Genomic DNA, 9,305 nt, shown 5'->3' with positions numbered 1-9,305 from the left:
CTCTGATAACCATTAAAGAAACTGGAGCTTACTGAACAAGGGATTGTAGCCAACTCATAATTCTGCCATAAAGCTTTGACCAGGAAAACCTGAGTATTTTGATCTCAATATCTTAGATTGCCATATATTTCGAAGGGTACAAAAAAAAAATAGGCAAGTCATTCTCTGACAAATTGAGAAAACAAGAATGTAAATTAGGTTTAGTTTTCTTTATTTAATTGACATTTAACCTACAAGGGTGATATATTTATTTTATTTTTTTTTTTTTTAAATTTTTTTTTTCAACGTTTATTTATTTTTGGGACAGAGAGAGACAGAGCATGAACGGGGGAGGGGCAGAGAGAGAGGGAGACACAGAATCGGAAACAGGCTCCAGGCTCCGAGCCATCAGCCCAGAGCCCGACGCGGGGCTCGAACTCACGGACCGCGAGATCGTGACCTGGCTGAAGTCGGACGCTTAACCGACTGCGCCACCCAGACGCCCCAAGGGTGATCTATTTAATAGATATTTAAAGTGAAACCATCATATGATAATAGTTGGTAATATTCAGAATCACTATCATTTCCTAAAGTGAGCATATAGGTACAGATATAAAAAAACTGGAAAAATGAGGTTAGAAAATACTGAGCACAGGTCAATTAAATAGTATCTTGTAGCTAGGAATTTTGCTTTTAATATAAGCAAAACTCAAAGACATCTGGAAGGTTTTGAACAGAGGACTTGCATGATGTCATTAGGTCCCTGGAAGATCACTCTAGCTACTGACTTGCCAGGAGGCTCCGGCAGTTGGAAACAAAGACCATTATTATTGTTACATGAGCCATTTCAGTAATTCACATATGTAGTAATCATGGCTTGACCCTGAATGATAGATAGCAGGGAATGTGCTGAGAAGTGGTCATATTGTGGGTGTGTTTTGAAGATAGATCTGCCAAGGAATATTTCCTGAAAGATCGGATGTGGAGTGCTAGAGAAAGAGAGGGGCCAAGATGAATATCAGACTTGTTTTCTTGATCGAGTGGATGGCGTTACCACCAACAGAAATTGGGAAGGCAGAGAAGACATGGGGTATGATGGAGTTCCATTTTATACACTTAAAGTTAAAATGTATAGAAGATGTTCCAATGGAAATGTTGAGCACAGAGTGATATGTGAGTGATATGACCCTGGGAGTTGAGAGGGACGTGATCTAGTACACAGATGGTTTTTAAAGTCAGGAGAGTAGAGAAAATGCAGGGAGGGTCTATTGATAGAAAAGCAAAGAGAACCAAAGACTTGGAACCTGGAGTTGCTCCAAATTAAACATCAAGGAGAGGGGCACCTGGGCGGCTCAGTCGGTTGGGCATCCAACTTTGGCTTGGGTCATGATCTTGTGGTTCACGAGTTCGAGCTCCGTGTCGGGCTCTGTGCTGACCACTCGGAACCTGGAACCTGCCTCAGATTCTGTGTCTCCCCCTCTCTCTCTGCACCTCCCCTGTTCATACTCTATCTGTCTCTCTCCCAAAAATAAACAAAACATTTAAAAAAATCAAGGAGGAAGGATAAAGCATTAAGAGATACTGAATGAGAAAACTAAGGATGTGATGCCCTTAACATGATGCATTAAGGATGAAGGAATTATCAGCTAAGTCAAAAGTTGCCAAATAGTGTGAGGACTGAGAATTGATCCTTGGAGTTCACAAGATAGAGCTTATGGCTGATTTTGGAGAACAGTTCCGGTGGAGTGGTCAGGCAAATCTTACTTGGAGGGCATTAAAAAGACAATAAGAGCATGAGAATCCAAGGCAGCATGTATGGAAAATCCTTTGGAGGAATTTTGTTATCACGAGGAGCAAGGAAGGGGGCAAATGTTGGTGGGGAAGTAGAGTAGAGAGAACATTTATTAAGATGGGAGACAGGACACCGTGTTTGTGTAATAATGTGAATGATCCAGTAGAAAGAGAAACTTTGATGTGATAAAGGGGGCGAGGGGCACCTGGGTGGCTCAGTAAGTTAAGTGTTCCAACTCTTGATTTCAGCCAGGTCATGCTCTCATGGTTCATGGGAGCTAAATAGGAGCTGTATGGTTTATATCTGTCATAGGAGGCTGGGGTATGTGGGTGCAGACGATGGTTGATGTGGGTGCAATTGCCATGGGTGTCTGTGAAGTTTCTCTTTCTATCAGCAAAGAGTCATGGTCATCTGCTGAGTCAATGTGGGAAAGAAGTGGGGCATTGGGCATAAGGCATGAAATGGTCACATGAGCGTGGGAAAGTAAGCAGAAAAGGACGTGTAATCTGATCACCAGATAGCTCTGAGGACCCAGCTGATGTTGAGGATCATGAATGAGAGAGAACACCAGCCAGGGCGTTCTTGCCTTTTTGTCCAGCCCTGATCAATTGCATGGGTGCCGTTGCAGAACAGAGCAGGGAGGAAGTTGCCAACAGAGCACCGAGCAAAGCAAGACAGGAGCAAGAATGAACAAGATGCATGATGCATTAAGAATAGAATTCTACTGTCCTAGTTTACGATTATATGTTTAATATCATCCCTTGTTTTATTTCTTTCCCTTCAATCTTTTGGTCCTTTCAGAGTGGCATACTGTTCTTTTAGAGATGCCAAGCAGCTCTAGGAAAGAGACTGTCCTCTCTGAGAGTTTATTTTTGAAGATTTTATTTTTGTGTTAGTCTTCTCTATTTTCTCAGTAAATTGTTTTTCCTCATTTTCTTCAGCTAAGTTAAAATAAGGCATGATTGGGGCACCTGGGTGGCTCAGTCGGTTGAGCGTCCGACTTCAGCTCAGGTCACGATCTCGCGGTCCGTGAGTTCGAGCCCCGCGTCGGGCTCTGGGCTGATGGCTCAGAGCCTGGAGCCTGTTTCCGATTCTGTGTCTCCCTCTCTCTCTGCCCCTCCCCCGTTCATGCTCTGTCTCTCTCTGACTCAAAAATAAATAAAACGTTAAAAAAAATAAAAAAAAAAATAAGGCATGATGTCTCTGACCAAACTTGGTAGGTATTATCACAATGCACCTTGGATCTGTCCTGATACATGGTTGATAGCTAGATTCTCTTCAATCCACAGCTACAGAGAGCCAGATGCATAATCACGGCTCCCCATTCTTATTACCAATTTTTTTTCACATACTGTGTCTAATAGTCACTGGGTCCTTTTGATATTGCTTTTAAATGACTGTTCGTGTTTCCAAGGGTAAGAAGCACCAGTCAGAGGCGTTAAACCACCCTGTTACCTGTCATAAAGCTCCTGTATGACAGAGGAGAGATTTTTTTTTGCTCTGTTGATAATCACACTCTCTCTACAACCATTCTATAATATTTTTTGTCTATAATTAGATTCACAATACCAAACCTTTAAGTTGGTACCACCCGCTGTGGTCTGTGCTGACCACAGATCGCTGCTTTGGGGCCAACTTCTCAGCTCTTGGCCAGAGATAATGTGCTTGGCAGATGTCCTTTTGCTGCGCTCATAGTCAGAAGTACTCTTGAACCCTCTTTTATTCTGACTTTCACTGAGTAAGCATATGCTCATTTATCATTCTTTCCCAAATACTGAATAATGTCTTCCTATTATGTGGGATGCCACTTTTATTTTTCAAATTATGAATCATTCTTTTCAACCTTATTGCCTTGAGTGAGAATATTTATTCTATTTTTTTGTTATTGCTCTTGCCAAATCAATGAGTCTCAGAATATAATGATAGCAATTATTTCTTCCCAAGTCTTCTGGACATCTGATCATTTGGCTGGAGTGTGCATGGTGTTTCATTGTGTAACGTAATTTTGCAGGAAAATGAGGATGTTTTGGCAAGATCACTATGGAAAAGCCAACAGGATTTGGAGCCTGTGGAGGTACCACTTGGTTTAAATTCTTGTCTAGTAATTTTAAATTTTGAGACTGAATGTTTAATTGGCGCATTATATCCAGACACAATGAACATAATGAAGCTATAATTAAAACTTAATTATAATTAAAACTCATTACAATTAAAAGAGGAAAACAGTCTGCACATTTATTTCAATGTTCTGTTGCATAAAATTTTAAATTATTTTTAGTTTTCACTTGAAGAATAGACTTTCCAAATGATGAGTAAACTTGAAGATCATACTGGACTTGAACTTTTTTAAAAGGAATTTCACATGTGTTTGTTTTTTTGCTAGTTTTGCTGCCTGTTTCTTAGCTCTTGCTTTGAAAAAAAGTTTCCCCTGCTTCTTTGTTCCTCTCAGTCTCTGGGTTTATAACTTTGAAGTCAGGGGCTCTGACTCCCTTGAGCATGAGCATCTGAAGTGAATACTAAACACGACCAAGACCTCGATACGCAAGAATCTCAAGAAGCTAACGTCAAAGATTTAATCTTCATAAGTTCAAGTTAAGACCACACAAATGAACATGAAACAAAACGATATGTACTGTTCAAAATCACATCTGATCCCTCATGACTACCAAAACTAAATAAGAAACATGCCTGCATTACAATGGCGTGATCATGTCTTTCTAGCCGGTTTCTCCAGGTTTTTTTGATGATAAAAATTAGGTCCAGTTAGATTTACTTGTCCTTCTCATTCTTTCCTGTTTAACAAATTTCTCCGAATGTTGTTGCACAAAAATGCTCCTTTGCTATTCTCAGGGATTCCATTGCCCAGAGATTCAGGAAGTCCACGGTAGGGAGGACAGTCTCTGTCCTGAGTATCTGTGGGCTGGGGGCACAGCTGAGAAGACCCTCGTGGCTGGGAGATGGGACACCTGGAGAGGGAGCTCACTTGCAGGATGGCCTCTACACCCACAGTTCTGACACCTGGGACGAGCATGACCTGAACGAAGGCCGGCACAACTGGGGACGTTTGTCTGAGTATACAATTGCGGCCTCTCCAGAGCACCTGTCTGGCTCAGTTGGTAGAACATGGGACTCTTGATTTCAGGGTCATGAGTTCAAGCCCCACATTGGGGATAGAGTTCCCTTAAAAACAAAAACAAAAAACAAACAAATGCAGCCTTTCCTCATGATTTGGGCTTCTCCCAACATAATAACTGGACTCTGCACTCTGGGAAAGAGCATGATGAGGTGGGGCCTCAGGAAAGAGCTTCCCAGTGGCACCAAGTAGAGGCTCCATGATTTTTTCTGACCTAGATTCAGAATTCACAGGCTTGATTCCATCCATCACACTCTAATGGTCACAGCAGACAGAAGCCCACTCCAGATTCAAGGGAAACAGACATAACTCCACCTCTTGCTGCGAAAAGCGACAAGGTCACCAGGTACAAGAGGATGTGGGAAGGGCAATAATGTTGCAGCCACTCGGAAAATACCATCTACAACACTCGAACATTTTTACCATTTGCTTTCACCTCCCGGTGTCTGTGGTCACACGTATACAGAACACGCCGAAACACCACGTATCAAACCATGCCTATGAATATAGCACAAGTGTGCTGCTCTCTGCCGTGATCCCTCTGAGGCTGCTACGTGCTACTTGACATATACTTGGCATATCTTCTGAAGTATTTATAAGAAGATCCATAATGAGTTATGCCCTGACAACACCTTTCTTGAGCAGGTCAACAACACATTTAGAGCAAAGTTGTAGCACTGGAGATGAAATTCATGGTCAAGGATCTTAGTTCCAGACAAAAAGTGGTGAGATAGCTTTTAAAGTGAAATGAAACTAGCATGCTAGAATTTATAAATATATATATATATATTTTATATATTTATAAATGTATAAATAAATGGTGTGATCACCATTTATAAATATATATAAATATATAAAAATATAAATATATAAAATATTTATAAATATATAAATACATATGAATATAATATATTTATAAATATAAAATATATATTTATAAATATAAATATTATATATTTATAAACATAACATATATTTATAAATATATGAAATATATATTTATAAATATAAGTATGCAAGTATATACTTATAAATATATATTTATATATGCTAGAATATATATGTAATATGTATATGATATATATACATATATATCATATATATGTCATTATATATTAAGATACAAATCTCATGTAAATATGTAATTATATTATTAAGAGGGAACTTATATTATTAAGATATGTGATATTTTGTAATATTTTCTATAGTCTCTGAATTGATGATATGTCAAAAGATCTATTATAAGAAAAATATTCACCATCCTGTTACAACATGTGTTTGCCAACTTCCATGTCCATATGCATGAAGAATTTGAGTACACAGTGGTGTCTGCTGAGAGCAATTTGCTTTGCTTAGCTTGTACTTTTTAGTGTACGACATAGAATTTTAAAAATATGTAACACACATTGGATCTCTGGAAACATACAGAATCCTACCGTGCTACCTAGTTTTTACCAAATAAAACTCCCTTCCCCTTTTGGAAAAATTTTGTAGATCAAGTGAAGATATGCATGCAAATAACTTTATTGCCAAAATCTGATTTATCTGATAAAATAGATGACAAGAATATATTTATTGAGATTAAATTGCCCTTTAGGGTACCGAATAAAATAGTAGGATTGTACCTGCATTTGGCTTATTAAAATGTAAAAGGTAATAAGTAAACAACAGCAACAACAAAACTATTATAATTAGGTACACTGATTACATCTAAGCCTAACTGAAAGCAATAAAATTTTTTTTTATTTAAAAAAAAAATTTAAGTTTATTTATTATTGAGAGAGAGAGAGACAGAGACAGAGTGCAAGCATGGGAGGGGCAGAGAAAGAGGGAGACACAGAATCCGAAGCAGGCTCCAGGCTCTGAGCTGTCAGCACAGAGCCCAACATGGGGCTTGAACGCACGAACTGCGAGACCATGATGTGAGTCGAAGCCAGATGCTTAACCGACTGAGCTTCCCAGGTGCTCCAATAAAATATTTTTTATGAAGGAAAAATTTATCGCTTCTGGTATGACATCTTTACTGGAGATTAAAATTCATGTGGACATCGGCAGTGTCTAAAGACCACCTATCTTTTCGAAACTAATTTATCCAAATAAAATCATGACGTAGCACTGCTTCGTTTCAACTGGGTGGAATCAAAAGTTACCTGGGCTGATCTCTCTTCATCTCTATTTTATTACTGTGTATACCATATGCCATGACATGTTATTACAGTTCATATACGTGTTACTGCCCTTGATTATTCATTGAGGTTAGGTTCATTCCTTCGAAGATCTTTCCATCTCCAGTGTTCACCACCATGAATAACAATTTTCTATCAACAGGAACATTCACTCAAATATAATATTTGGTTGAATGAATGCACGTTAACTCACTTCTGAATCTGCCACAAGAACTGCTCTCAGTTTTCTAAAAGTTTTTGTCTAGTGAAATTCACCTTATTAAATAAATTCGCATCGTCCAGTTAGATAACTCAATAAAAGCCATGTTTCAGGCATTTTGTAACCTAGGCTTGGAAATTCAGTGAGAATGGCTTTATTGAATCACAATGCTTCAAGGCTTTCAAAATGATGCAGTCCTTACCTTTCATTAATAAGTGAGACAGCTGAAAATGTATCTACTATGTTTGCTTTTTCCTACGTGGACTCTTTGTTCACCTTGCTCTTTTGCACTAAGTACACACAGACGATTACACCACAAGACGGACAGTTGTTTTCAGTCATTGTCATGCCTTCCGAGTTCTCCACTGGAAGAATATACTGTTGTTCATGTCACACACGCACCTCCTTCTCTTAGTTTTTGCTATTATGAATAGTGCTGCAGTAAACAGCTTTATGTATACATCTTTCATTTTCCGTAAGCTTATCTTTGACATAGATTCTCAAAGAGAGGATTGATCGTGTTCTAAATTGTGCTCTGTGTTTCAAACTCCTTTTCGTGGATAAAGACTCAGAAGTGGGATTGCCAGATAGTGCAGGTGCTGTATTTTTAGGTTTTTGAGGACACTTCATACTGTGTTCTATACTGGCCGCACGGCCTAGCTTTCCCACCAATAGCGTGTCAGCGTTCCAGTTTCTCCACATCCTCATCAACATTTTTCCTTTCTTTTTATAAGAGCCATTCCTCACAGGAGATAGTATGTGCCTTGTGACAATTGGCTGTTCTGTTGTATAACCCAAGTGCCTGATCGCAGAGGCGATCACTTCAGAGAGGCCATCTTGAAAAAACACCACCAGCCACCAGCAAGATAGAGAGCCAGGCCACCCCCTACTCTGAGGTTCCTTTGGTTTAGAGATCTTGGTTAACTCTGATAACTGACCATTTGTGGCATTTGTTTTTTCTCTTCCTGCACTTTGGTTCCTGCCCTTCTGTTTTAAATTCACCAATAAATAGTGAGCCTGCAAAACTCTAGGCCCCTACCCTTGACCTGGGTGAAAACAGGACCCAAGGTCTGTGCTCTCTCTCCCTGTCTGGGGGCTCTCCCTGTGTGGTCCCAGGCGGGCTGAGTAATTTCCATACCTGAAAAATAAGGCATATTACTTATTTTCCCCCAAAGTTTCTTAATGATCATTGTTGAGGGCATTTTGTTGTTCTAAGAACCACAAAGGACGGCCCATCGACTACGTGAGTTAGCAATAGGCTAGGACTAGCACAAAATATGGGTGTGAGATGTTGTCTCATTGTGGTCTGGGGTTGCATTTCCCTGATAATCAGTGCAATGCATATTTTCCCTTGATAAAACTGCTAAACTAGAAATATATACAAGGTACAAGCTGTATTGCCAAATTTTCGAAAGTACAGAACTTTGGAAGGATTAAAGGCGTGAATGAAACTGGTGGACAGAGCTAGGTGTTAACTGGGTCACCACCTGAGTTTCTTTGGTAGTGTCTGGGCCAAACAGCCAGAACATTCGCCATGGAGGCAATGTTATCAAGGGGTGTTCAGAGTCTACTGTGTGTTATAAAAAAAAAGCTCAGTTCCCATTTTTGACCTTAGGTAGGGATTACGATATTTTCCTTTTCTAATCTGTAAACAAAATTTCAACATGCGTGTCTTGCCACGGAAGCCCTTCATGGAGTTCTCTATTCTCGAATTTATTTAGAACTCTATTCGTGGATGCATCTGCAGTCTCAGAGCTGAAAGGGAAGTTATTAGTCAAGAAGTATGACCACTGTCCTTCCAAATGAGAACCTGTAAGTCTAGATGTTTGATTGCTTACCGTGATCAGAGGCTATGGGTTTATGGGCTAGAAACACACTGCAGTTCGATATTTAAGTGAAACAGGGAGAGCTGGCTTCGTGAAAGGGCACTTAAGAGGCAGTAAGAGCCTGTATGACATAAGTCCTAATGACAGGGAGAACACAGAAGTAAGAATTCCACCGATCAAAGGAGGGATG

The sequence above is a fragment of the Felis catus genome, chromosome A1, assembly GCF_018350175.1.
Source record: "Felis catus isolate Fca126 chromosome A1, F.catus_Fca126_mat1.0, whole genome shotgun sequence".
In the NCBI taxonomy this organism is placed as follows: domain Eukaryota; kingdom Metazoa; phylum Chordata; class Mammalia; order Carnivora; family Felidae; genus Felis; species Felis catus.
The sequence above is the reverse complement of the archived record's forward strand: the minus strand, read 5'-3'. Positions refer to the sequence as shown.